The following is a 13,303-nucleotide window of genomic DNA, read 5'->3' on the forward strand; positions in this document are numbered from 1 at the left end:
CGCTTTTCTCCCTCTAACTGCTTTCGTCAGAGGAACGGGGGAAGTCACAGTGTTCTTTCTCTCACTGAGATACACACAATCTGACGTTGCCTCTGAGCTCCGTTGCTGGCAAAGAACTGAAACGGACATACATTCCTGTGGGGAAACACAGGGCTTTGCTAGGATTTCTCTAGGCAGTGTGTTTTCCCTGGGCCTCACTGTAGCAACACTATCTCGCCAGGGCAACACTGCATGGGATTTCCTCTGCCAGGAGAGAGCTGCTGCTTTGTAGTTTGTGCTGGGAAACCTTGCTTTGGCAAGTGCCAATTGACCGCATTCGGGCAGAAACAAAAGAGAATAGCAAGAGGCCTTTTCTCCCCGGCTGCTCTGCCAAGCCCTTCCGGCTAAAACTATGTCGTTGCTCCTCTGGAAGGATCCCTGCACCGTGACGTAGTTTTTCAGAAGAAGCCTTGCGTTTGCAAGAGCAAATGAGGAATTCGTTGCAGGAAAGAGGAAGGAAAGAAAGTTTCTCTCCTTCTGCCTGCTTTGCTCAGAGGACTGGATGAAGTCAGGGAGTTCACCCTTTCACTGAGAAATTGCAGGCTGCTGTTGCCTGGGCGCTCTCTTCTTTGCAAAAGAGTCTGCAGTTCCACGCTTTGAACCGTGGAAAGGGGCCGGGCTCTGCTAAGATTTCCCCCGGCGCTTCGTTTGCCCTGGGCCAAAGCGAGCCTTCACATTAGCTGAACGCTAACACTGCATACTCGTTCCACTTCCAGAACAGGGCTACCGCGAGGCAGTTCTCCGGGGGAAAACGGCCCTTCGCGAAGGGCAGATCTGTCGAGCTCATTGCGGGAAAGCGAAAGCAAAGGACGCTTTTCTCCCTCTAACTGCTTTCGTCAGAGGAACGGGGGAAGTCACAGTGTTCTTTCTCTCACTGAGATACACACAATCTGACGTTGCCTCTGAGCTCCGTTGCTGGCAAAGAACTGAAACGGACATACATTCCTGTGGGGAAACACAGGGCTTTGCTAGGATTTCTCTAGGCAGTGTGTTTTCCCTGGGCCTCACTGTAGCAACACTATCTCGCCAGGGCAACACTGCATGGGATTTCCTCTGCCAGGAGAGAGCTGCTGCTTTGTAGTTTGTGCTGGGAAACCTTGCTTTGGCAAGTGCCAATTGACCGCATTCGGGCAGAAAGAAAAGAGAATAGCAAGAGGCCTTTTCTCCCCGGCTGCTCTGCCAAGCCCTTCCAGCTAAAACTATGTCGTTGCTCCTCTGGAAGGATCCCTGCACCGTGACGTAGTTTTTCAGAAGAAGCCTTGCGTTTGCAAGAGCAAATGAGGAATTCGTTGCAGGAAAGAGGAAGGAAAGAAAGTTTCTCTCCTTCTGCCTGCTTTGCTCAGAGGACTGGATGAAGTCAGGGAGTTCTCCCTTTCACTGAGAAACGTGCAGGCTGCTGTTGCCTGGGCGCTCTCTTCTTTGCAAAAGAGTCTGCAGTTCCACGCTTTGAACCGTGGAAAGGCGCCGGGCTCTGCTAAGATTTCCCCCGGCGCTTCGTTTGCCCTGGGCCAAAGCGAGCCTTCACATTAGCTGAACGCTAACACTGCATACTCGTTCCACTTCCAGAACAGGGCTACCGCGAGGCAGTTCTCCGGGGGAAAACGGCCCTTCGCGAAGGGCAGATCTGTCGAGCTCATTGCGGGAAAGCGAAAGCAAAGGACGCTTTTCTCCCTCTAACTGCTTTCGTCAGAGGAACGGGGGAAGTCACAGTGTTCTTTCTCTCACTGAGATACACACAATCTGACGTTGCCTCTGAGCTCCGTTGCTGGCAAAGAACTGAAACGGACATACATTCCTGTGGGGAAACACAGGGCTTTGCTAGGATTTCTCTAGGCAGTGTGTTTTCCCTGGGCCTCACTGTAGCAACACTATCTCGCCAGGGCAACACTGCATGGGATTTCCTCTGCCAGGAGAGAGCTGCTGCTTTGTAGTTTGTGCTGGGAAACCTTGCTTTGGCAAGTGCCAATTGACCGCATTCGGGCAGAAACAAAAGAGAATAGCAAGAGGCCTTTTCTCCCCGGCTGCTCTGCCAAGCCCTTCCGGCTAAAACTATGTCGTTGCTCCTCTGGAAGGATCCCTGCACCGTGACGTAGTTTTTCAGAAGAAGCCTTGCGTTTGCAAGAGCAAATGAGGAATTCGTTGCAGGAAAGAGGAAGGAAAGAAAGTTTCTCTCCTTCTGCCTGCTTTGCTCAGAGGACTGGATGAAGTCAGGGAGTTCACCCTTTCACTGAGAAATTGCAGGCTGCTGTTGCCTGGGCGCTCTCTTCTTTGCAAAAGAGTCTGCAGTTCCACGCTTTGAACCGTGGAAAGGGGCCGGGCTCTGCTAAGATTTCCCCCGGCGCTTCGTTTGCCCTGGGCCAAAGCGAGCCTTCACATTAGCTGAACGCTAACACTGCATACTCGTTCCACTTCCAGAACAGGGCTACCGCGAGGCAGTTCTCCGGGGGAAAACGGCCCTTCGCGAAGGGCAGATCTGTGGAGCTCATTGCGGGAAAGCGAAAGCAAAGGACGCTTTTCTCCCTCTAACTGCTTTCGTCAGAGGAACGGGGGAAGTCACAGTGTTCTTTCTCTCACTGAGATACACACAATCTGACGTTGCCTCTGAGCTCCGTTGCTGGCAAAGAACTGAAACGGACATACATTCCTGTGGGGAAACACAGGGCTTTGCTAGGATTTCTCTAGGCAGTGTGTTTTCCCTGGGCCTCACTGTAGCAACACTATCTCGCCAGGGCAACACTGCATGGGATTTCCTCTGCCAGGAGAGAGCTGCTGCTTTGTAGTTTGTGCTGGGAAACCTTGCTTTGGCAAGTGCCAATTGACCGCATTCGGGCAGAAAGAAAAGAGAATAGCAAGAGGCCTTTTCTCCCCGGCTGCTCTGCCAAGCCCTTCCAGCTAAAACTATGTCGTTGCTCCTCTGGAAGGATCCCTGCACCGTGACGTAGTTTTTCAGAAGAAGCCTTGCGTTTGCAAGAGCAAATGAGGAATTCGTTGCAGGAAAGAGGAAGGAAAGAAAGTTTCTCTCCTTCTGCCTGCTTTGCTCAGAGGACTGGATGAAGTCAGGGAGTTCACCCTTTCACTGAGAAATTGCAGGCTGCTGTTGCCTGGGCGCTCTCTTCTTTGCAAAAGAGTCTGCAGTTCCACGCTTTGAACCGTGGAAAGGGGCCGGGCTCTGCTAAGATTTCCCCCGGCGCTTCGTTTGCCCTGGGCCAAAGCGAGCCTTCACATTAGCTGAACGCTAACACTGCATACTCGTTCCACTTCCAGAACAGGGCTACCGCGAGGCAGTTCTCCGGGGGAAAACGGCCCTTCGCGAAGGGCAGATCTGTCGAGCTCATTGCGGGAAAGCGAAAGCAAAGGACGCTTTTCTCCCTCTAACTGCTTTCGTCAGAGGAACGGGGGAAGTCACAGTGTTCTTTCTCTCACTGAGATACACACAATCTGACGTTGCCTCTGAGCTCCGTTGCTGGCAAAGAACTGAAACGGACATACATTCCTGTGGGGAAACACAGGGCTTTGCTAGGATTTCTCTAGGCAGTGTGTTTTCCCTGGGCCTCACTGTAGCAACACTATCTCGCCAGGGCAACACTGCATGGGATTTCCTCTGCCAGGAGAGAGCTGCTGCTTTGTAGTTTGTGCTGGGAAACCTTGCTTTGGCAAGTGCCAATTGACCGCATTCGGGCAGAAAGAAAAGAGAATAGCAAGAGGCCTTTTCTCCCCGGCTGCTCTGCCAAGCCCTTCCAGCTAAAACTATGTCGTTGCTCCTCTGGAAGGATCCCTGCACCGTGACGTAGTTTTTCAGAAGAAGCCTTGCGTTTGCAAGAGCAAATGAGGAATTCGTTGCAGGAAAGAGGAAGGAAAGAAAGTTTCTCTCCTTCTGCCTGCTTTGCTCAGAGGACTGGATGAAGTCAGGGAGTTCTCCCTTTCACTGAGAAACGTGCAGGCTGCTGTTGCCTGGGCGCTCTCTTCTTTGCAAAAGAGTCTGCAGTTCCACGCTTTGAACCGTGGAAAGGCGCCGGGCTCTGCTAAGATTTCCCCCGGCGCTTCGTTTGCCCTGGGCCAAAGCGAGCCTTCACATTAGCTGAACGCTAACACTGCATACTCGTTCCACTTCCAGAACAGGGCTACCGCGAGGCAGTTCTCCGGGGGAAAACGGCCCTTCGCGAAGGGCAGATCTGTCGAGCTCATTGCGGGAAAGCGAAAGCAAAGGACGCTTTTCTCCCTCTAACTGCTTTCGTCAGAGGAACGGGGGAAGTCACAGTGTTCTTTCTCTCACTGAGATACACACAATCTGACGTTGCCTCTGAGCTCCGTTGCTGGCAAAGAACTGAAACGGACATACATTCCTGTGGGGAAACACAGGGCTTTGCTAGGATTTCTCTAGGCAGTGTGTTTTCCCTGGGCCTCACTGTAGCAACACTATCTCGCCAGGGCAACACTGCATGGGATTTCCTCTGCCAGGAGAGAGCTGCTGCTTTGTAGTTTGTGCTGGGAAACCTTGCTTTGGCAAGTGCCAATTGACCGCATTCGGGCAGAAACAAAAGAGAATAGCAAGAGGCCTTTTCTCCCCGGCTGCTCTGCCAAGCCCTTCCGGCTAAAACTATGTCGTTGCTCCTCTGGAAGGATCCCTGCACCGTGACGTAGTTTTTCAGAAGAAGCCTTGCGTTTGCAAGAGCAAATGAGGAATTCGTTGCAGGAAAGAGGAAGGAAAGAAAGTTTCTCTCCTTCTGCCTGCTTTGCTCAGAGGACTGGATGAAGTCAGGGAGTTCACCCTTTCACTGAGAAATTGCAGGCTGCTGTTGCCTGGGCGCTCTCTTCTTTGCAAAAGAGTCTGCAGTTCCACGCTTTGAACCGTGGAAAGGGGCCGGGCTCTGCTAAGATTTCCCCCGGCGCTTCGTTTGCCCTGGGCCAAAGCGAGCCTTCACATTAGCTGAACGCTAACACTGCATACTCGTTCCACTTCCAGAACAGGGCTACCGCGAGGCAGTTCTCCGGGGGAAAACGGCCCTTCGCGAAGGGCAGATCTGTGGAGCTCATTGCGGGAAAGCGAAAGCAAAGGACGCTTTTCTCCCTCTAACTGCTTTCGTCAGAGGAACGGGGGAAGTCACAGTGTTCTTTCTCTCACTGAGATACACACAATCTGACGTTGCCTCTGAGCTCCGTTGCTGGCAAAGAACTGAAACGGACATACATTCCTGTGGGGAAACACAGGGCTTTGCTAGGATTTCTCTAGGCAGTGTGTTTTCCCTGGGCCTCACTGTAGCAACACTATCTCGCCAGGGCAACACTGCATGGGATTTCCTCTGCCAGGAGAGAGCTGCTGCTTTGTAGTTTGTGCTGGGAAACCTTGCTTTGGCAAGTGCCAATTGACCGCATTCGGGCAGAAAGAAAAGAGAATAGCAAGAGGCCTTTTCTCCCCGGCTGCTCTGCCAAGCCCTTCCAGCTAAAACTATGTCGTTGCTCCTCTGGAAGGATCCCTGCACCGTGACGTAGTTTTTCAGAAGAAGCCTTGCGTTTGCAAGAGCAAATGAGGAATTCGTTGCAGGAAAGAGGAAGGAAAGAAAGTTTCTCTCCTTCTGCCTGCTTTGCTCAGAGGACTGGATGAAGTCAGGGAGTTCACCCTTTCACTGAGAAATTGCAGGCTGCTGTTGCCTGGGCGCTCTCTTCTTTGCAAAAGAGTCTGCAGTTCCACGCTTTGAACCGTGGAAAGGCGCCGGGCTCTGCTAAGATTTCCCCCGGCGCTTCGTTTGCCCTGGGCCAAAGCGAGCCTTCACATTAGCTGAACGCTAACACTGCATACTCGTTCCACTTCCAGAACAGGGCTACCGCGAGGCAGTTCTCCGGGGGAAAACGGCCCTTCGCGAAGGGCAGATCTGTGGAGCTCATTGCGGGAAAGCGAAAGCAAAGGACGCTTTTCTCCCTCTAACTGCTTTCGTCAGAGGAACGGGGGAAGTCACAGTGTTCTTTCTCTCACTGAGATACACACAATCTGACGTTGCCTCTGAGCTCCGTTGCTGGCAAAGAACTGAAACGGACATACATTCCTGTGGGGAAACACAGGGCTTTGCTAGGATTTCTCTAGGCAGTGTGTTTTCCCTGGGCCTCACTGTAGCAACACTATCTCGCCAGGGCAACACTGCATGGGATTTCCTCTGCCAGGAGAGAGCTGCTGCTTTGTAGTTTGTGCTGGGAAACCTTGCTTTGGCAAGTGCCAATTGACCGCATTCGGGCAGAAAGAAAAGAGAATAGCAAGAGGCCTTTTCTCCCCGGCTGCTCTGCCAAGCCCTTCCAGCTAAAACTATGTCGTTGCTCCTCTGGAAGGATCCCTGCACCGTGACGTAGTTTTTCAGAAGAAGCCTTGCGTTTGCAAGAGCAAATGAGGAATTCGTTGCAGGAAAGAGGAAGGAAAGAAAGTTTCTCTCCTTCTGCCTGCTTTGCTCAGAGGACTGGATGAAGTCAGGGAGTTCACCCTTTCACTGAGAAATTGCAGGCTGCTGTTGCCTGGGCGCTCTCTTCTTTGCAAAAGAGTCTGCAGTTCCACGCTTTGAACCGTGGAAAGGGGCCGGGCTCTGCTAAGATTTCCCCCGGCGCTTCGTTTGCCCTGGGCCAAAGCGAGCCTTCACATTAGCTGAACGCTAACACTGCATACTCGTTCCACTTCCAGAACAGGGCTACCGCGAGGCAGTTCTCCGGGGGAAAACGGCCCTTCGCGAAGGGCAGATCTGTCGAGCTCATTGCGGGAAAGCGAAAGCAAAGGACGCTTTTCTCCCTCTAACTGCTTTCGTCAGAGGAACGGGGGAAGTCACAGTGTTCTTTCTCTCACTGAGATACACACAATCTGACGTTGCCTCTGAGCTCCGTTGCTGGCAAAGAACTGAAACGGACATACATTCCTGTGGGGAAACACAGGGCTTTGCTAGGATTTCTCTAGGCAGTGTGTTTTCCCTGGGCCTCACTGTAGCAACACTATCTCGCCAGGGCAACACTGCATGGGATTTCCTCTGCCAGGAGAGAGCTGCTGCTTTGTAGTTTGTGCTGGGAAACCTTGCTTTGGCAAGTGCCAATTGACCGCATTCGGGCAGAAAGAAAAGAGAATAGCAAGAGGCCTTTTCTCCCCGGCTGCTCTGCCAAGCCCTTCCAGCTAAAACTATGTCGTTGCTCCTCTGGAAGGATCCCTGCACCGTGACGTAGTTTTTCAGAAGAAGCCTTGCGTTTGCAAGAGCAAATGAGGAATTCGTTGCAGGAAAGAGGAAGGAAAGAAAGTTTCTCTCCTTCTGCCTGCTTTGCTCAGAGGACTGGATGAAGTCAGGGAGTTCTCCCTTTCACTGAGAAACGTGCAGGCTGCTGTTGCCTGGGCGCTCTCTTCTTTGCAAAAGAGTCTGCAGTTCCACGCTTTGAACCGTGGAAAGGCGCCGGGCTCTGCTAAGATTTCCCCCGGCGCTTCGTTTGCCCTGGGCCAAAGCGAGCCTTCACATTAGCTGAACGCTAACACTGCATACTCGTTCCACTTCCAGAACAGGGCTACCGCGAGGCAGTTCTCCGGGGGAAAACGGCCCTTCGCGAAGGGCAGATCTGTCGAGCTCATTGCGGGAAAGCGAAAGCAAAGGACGCTTTTCTCCCTCTAACTGCTTTCGTCAGAGGAACGGGGGAAGTCACAGTGTTCTTTCTCTCACTGAGATACACACAATCTGACGTTGCCTCTGAGCTCCGTTGCTGGCAAAGAACTGAAACGGACATACATTCCTGTGGGGAAACACAGGGCTTTGCTAGGATTTCTCTAGGCAGTGTGTTTTCCCTGGGCCTCACTGTAGCAACACTATCTCGCCAGGGCAACACTGCATGGGATTTCCTCTGCCAGGAGAGAGCTGCTGCTTTGTAGTTTGTGCTGGGAAACCTTGCTTTGGCAAGTGCCAATTGACCGCATTCGGGCAGAAACAAAAGAGAATAGCAAGAGGCCTTTTCTCCCCGGCTGCTCTGCCAAGCCCTTCCGGCTAAAACTATGTCGTTGCTCCTCTGGAAGGATCCCTGCACCGTGACGTAGTTTTTCAGAAGAAGCCTTGCGTTTGCAAGAGCAAATGAGGAATTCGTTGCAGGAAAGAGGAAGGAAAGAAAGTTTCTCTCCTTCTGCCTGCTTTGCTCAGAGGACTGGATGAAGTCAGGGAGTTCACCCTTTCACTGAGAAATTGCAGGCTGCTGTTGCCTGGGCGCTCTCTTCTTTGCAAAAGAGTCTGCAGTTCCACGCTTTGAACCGTGGAAAGGGGCCGGGCTCTGCTAAGATTTCCCCCGGCGCTTCGTTTGCCCTGGGCCAAAGCGAGCCTTCACATTAGCTGAACGCTAACACTGCATACTCGTTCCACTTCCAGAACAGGGCTACCGCGAGGCAGTTCTCCGGGGGAAAACGGCCCTTCGCGAAGGGCAGATCTGTGGAGCTCATTGCGGGAAAGCGAAAGCAAAGGACGCTTTTCTCCCTCTAACTGCTTTCGTCAGAGGAACGGGGGAAGTCACAGTGTTCTTTCTCTCACTGAGATACACACAATCTGACGTTGCCTCTGAGCTCCGTTGCTGGCAAAGAACTGAAACGGACATACATTCCTGTGGGGAAACACAGGGCTTTGCTAGGATTTCTCTAGGCAGTGTGTTTTCCCTGGGCCTCACTGTAGCAACACTATCTCGCCAGGGCAACACTGCATGGGATTTCCTCTGCCAGGAGAGAGCTGCTGCTTTGTAGTTTGTGCTGGGAAACCTTGCTTTGGCAAGTGCCAATTGACCGCATTCGGGCAGAAAGAAAAGAGAATAGCAAGAGGCCTTTTCTCCCCGGCTGCTCTGCCAAGCCCTTCCAGCTAAAACTATGTCGTTGCTCCTCTGGAAGGATCCCTGCACCGTGACGTAGTTTTTCAGAAGAAGCCTTGCGTTTGCAAGAGCAAATGAGGAATTCGTTGCAGGAAAGAGGAAGGAAAGAAAGTTTCTCTCCTTCTGCCTGCTTTGCTCAGAGGACTGGATGAAGTCAGGGAGTTCACCCTTTCACTGAGAAATTGCAGGCTGCTGTTGCCTGGGCGCTCTCTTCTTTGCAAAAGAGTCTGCAGTTCCACGCTTTGAACCGTGGAAAGGCGCCGGGCTCTGCTAAGATTTCCCCCGGCGCTTCGTTTGCCCTGGGCCAAAGCGAGCCTTCACATTAGCTGAACGCTAACACTGCATACTCGTTCCACTTCCAGAACAGGGCTACCGCGAGGCAGTTCTCCGGGGGAAAACGGCCCTTCGCGAAGGGCAGATCTGTGGAGCTCATTGCGGGAAAGCGAAAGCAAAGGACGCTTTTCTCCCTCTAACTGCTTTCGTCAGAGGAACGGGGGAAGTCACAGTGTTCTTTCTCTCACTGACATACACACAATCTGACGTTGCCTCTGAGCTCCGTTGCTGGCAAAGAACTGAAACGGACATACATTCCTGTGGGGAAACACAGGGCTTTGCTAGGATTTCTCTAGGCAGTGTGTTTTCCCTGGGCCTCACTGTAGCAACACTATCTCGCCAGGGCAACACTGCATGGGATTTCCTCTGCCAGGAGAGAGCTGCTGCTTTGTAGTTTGTGCTGGGAAACCTTGCTTTGGCAAGTGCCAATTGACCGCATTCGGGCAGAAAGAAAAGAGAATAGCAAGAGGCCTTTTCTCCCCGGCTGCTCTGCCAAGCCCTTCCAGCTAAAACTATGTCGTTGCTCCTCTGGAAGAATCCCTGCACCGTGACGTAGTTTTTCAGAAGAAGCCTTGCGTTTGCAAGAGCAATAGAGGAATTCGTTGCAGGAAAGAGGAAGGAAAGAAAGTTTCTCTCCTTCTGCCTGCTTTGCTCAGAGGACTGGATGAAGTCAGGGAGTTCTCCCTTTCACTGAGAAACGTGCAGGCTGCTGTTGCCTGGGCGCTCTCTTCTTTGCAAAAGAGTCTGCAGTTCCACGCTTTGAACCTTGGAAAGGCGCCGGGCTCTGCTAAGATTTCCCCCGGCGCTTCGTTTGCCCTGGGCCAAAGCGAGCCTTCACATTAGCTGAACGCTAACACTGCATACTCGTTCCACTTCCAGAACAGGGCTACCGCGAGGCAGTTCTCCGGGGGAAAACGGCCCTTCGCGAAGGGCAGATCTGTCGAGCTCATTGCGGGAAAGCGAAAGCAAAGGACGCTTTTCTCCCTCTAACTGCTTTCGTCAGAGGAACGGGGGAAGTCACAGTGTTCTTTCTCTCACTGAGATACACACAATCTGACGTTGCCTCTGAGCTCCGTTGCTGGCAAAGAACTGAAACGGACATACATTCCTGTGGGGAAACACAGGGCTTTGCTAGGATTTCTCTAGGCAGTGTGTTTTCCCTGGGCCTCACTGTAGCAACACTATCTCGCCAGGGCAACACTGCATGGGATTTCCTCTGCCAGGAGAGAGCTGCTGCTTTGTAGTTTGTGCTGGGAAACCTTGCTTTGGCAAGTGCCAATTGACCGCATTCGGGCAGAAAGAAAAGAGAATAGCAAGAGGCCTTTTCTCCCCGGCTGCTCTGCCAAGCCCTTCCAGCTAAAACTATGTCGTTGCTCCTCTGGAAGGATCCCTGCACCGTGACGTAGTTTTTCAGAAGAAGCCTTGCGTTTGCAAGAGCAAATGAGGAATTCGTTGCAGGAAAGAGGAAGGAAAGAAAGTTTCTCTCCTTCTGCCTGCTTTGCTCAGAGGACTGGATGAAGTCAGGGAGTTCACCCTTTCACTGAGAAATTGCAGGCTGCTGTTGCCTGGGCGCTCTCTTCTTTGCAAAAGAGTCTGCAGTTCCACGCTTTGAACCGTGGAAAGGGGCCGGGCTCTGCTAAGATTTCCCCCGGCGCTTCGTTTGCCCTGGGCCAAAGCGAGCCTTCACATTAGCTGAACGCTAACACTGCATACTCGTTCCACTTCCAGAACAGGGCTACCGCGAGGCAGTTCTCCGGGGGAAAACGGCCCTTCGCGAAGGGCAGATCTGTGGAGCTCATTGCGGGAAAGCGAAAGCAAAGGACGCTTTTCTCCCTCTAACTGCTTTCGTCAGAGGAACGGGGGAAGTCACAGTGTTCTTTCTTTCACTGAGATACACACAATCTGACGTTGCCTCTGAGCTCCGTTGCTGGCAAAGAACTGAAACGGACATACATTCCTGTGGGGAAACACAGGGCTTTGCTAGGATTTCTCTAGGCAGTGTGTTTTCCCTGGGCCTCACTGTAGCAACACTATCTCGCCAGGGCAACACTGCATGGGATTTCCTCTGCCAGGAGAGAGCTGCTGCTTTGTAGTTTGTGCTGGGAAACCTTGCTTTGGCAAGTGCCAATTGACCGCATTCGGGCAGAAAGAAAAGAGAATAGCAAGAGGCCTTTTCTCCCCGGCTGCTCTGCCAAGCCCTTCCAGCTAAAACTATGTCGTTGCTCCTCTGGAAGGATCCCTGCACCGTGACGTAGTTTTTCAGAAGAAGCCTTGCGTTTGCAAGAGCAAATGAGGAATTCGTTGCAGGAAAGAGGAAGGAAAGAAAGTTTCTCTCCTTCTGCCTGCTTTGCTCAGAGGACTGGATGAAGTCAGGGAGTTCACCCTTTCACTGAGAAATTGCAGGCTGCTGTTGCCTGGGCGCTCTCTTCTTTGCAAAAGAGTCTGCAGTTCCACGCTTTGAACCGTGGAAAGGGGCCGGGCTCTGCTAAGATTTCCCCCGGCGCTTCGTTTGCCCTGGGCCAAAGCGAGCCTTCACATTAGCTGAACGCTAACACTGCATACTCGTTCCACTTCCAGAACAGGGCTACCGCGAGGCAGTTCTCCGGGGGAAAACGGCCCTTCGCGAAGGGCAGATCTGTCGAGCTCATTGCGGGAAAGCGAAAGCAAAGGACGCTTTTCTCCCTCTAACTGCTTTCGTCAGAGGAACGGGGGAAGTCACAGTGTTCTTTCTCTCACTGAGATACACACAATCTGACGTTGCCTCTGAGCTCCGTTGCTGGCAAAGAACTGAAACGGACATACATTCCTGTGGGGAAACACAGGGCTTTGCTAGGATTTCTCTAGGCAGTGTGTTTTCCCTGGGCCTCACTGTAGCAACACTATCTCGCCAGGGCAACACTGCATGGGATTTCCTCTGCCAGGAGAGAGCTGCTGCTTTGTAGTTTGTGCTGGGAAACCTTGCTTTGGCAAGTGCCAATTGACCGCATTCGGGCAGAAAGAAAAGAGAATAGCAAGAGGCCTTTTCTCCCCGGCTGCTCTGCCAAGCCCTTCCAGCTAAAACTATGTCGTTGCTCCTCTGGAAGAATCCCTGCACCGTGACGTAGTTTTTCAGAAGAAGCCTTGCGTTTGCAAGAGCAATAGAGGAATTCGTTGCAGGAAAGAGGAAGGAAAGAAAGTTTCTCTCCTTCTGCCTGCTTTGCTCAGAGGACTGGATGAAGTCAGGGAGTTCTCCCTTTCACTGAGAAACGTGCAGGCTGCTGTTGCCTGGGCGCTCTCTTCTTTGCAAAAGAGTCTGCAGTTCCACGCTTTGAACCTTGGAAAGGCGCCGGGCTCTGCTAAGATTTCCCCCGGCGCTTCGTTTGCCCTGGGCCAAAGCGAGCCTTCACATTAGCTGAACGCTAACACTGCATACTCGTTCCACTTCCAGAACAGGGCTACCGCGAGGCAGTTCTCCGGGGGAAAACGGCCCTTCGCGAAGGGCAGATCTGTCGAGCTCATTGCGGGAAAGCGAAAGCAAAGGACGCTTTTCTCCCTCTAACTGCTTTCGTCAGAGGAACGGGGGAAGTCACAGTGTTCTTTCTCTCACTGAGATACACACAATCTGACGTTGCCTCTGAGCTCCGTTGCTGGCAAAGAACTGAAACGGACATACATTCCTGTGGGGAAACACAGGGCTTTGCTAGGATTTCTCTAGGCAGTGTGTTTTCCCTGGGCCTCACTGTAGCAACACTATCTCGCCAGGGCAACACTGCATGGGATTTCCTCTGCCAGGAGAGAGCTGCTGCTTTGTAGTTTGTGCTGGGAAACCTTGCTTTGGCAAGTGCCAATTGACCGCATTCGGGCAGAAAGAAAAGAGAATAGCAAGAGGCCTTTTCTCCCCGGCTGCTCTGCCAAGCCCTTCCAGCTAAAACTATGTCGTTGCTCCTCTGGAAGAATCCCTGCACCGTGACGTAGTTTTTCAGAAGAAGCCTTGCGTTTGCAAGAGCAATAGAGGAATTCGTTGCAGGAAAGAGGAAGGAAAGAAAGTTTCTCTCCTTCTGCCTGCTTTGCTCAGAGGACTGGATGAAGTCAGGGAGTTCTCCCT

This window comes from Elephas maximus, chromosome 14 (genome assembly GCF_024166365.1).
Source record: "Elephas maximus indicus isolate mEleMax1 chromosome 14, mEleMax1 primary haplotype, whole genome shotgun sequence".
Taxonomy (NCBI): domain Eukaryota; kingdom Metazoa; phylum Chordata; class Mammalia; order Proboscidea; family Elephantidae; genus Elephas; species Elephas maximus.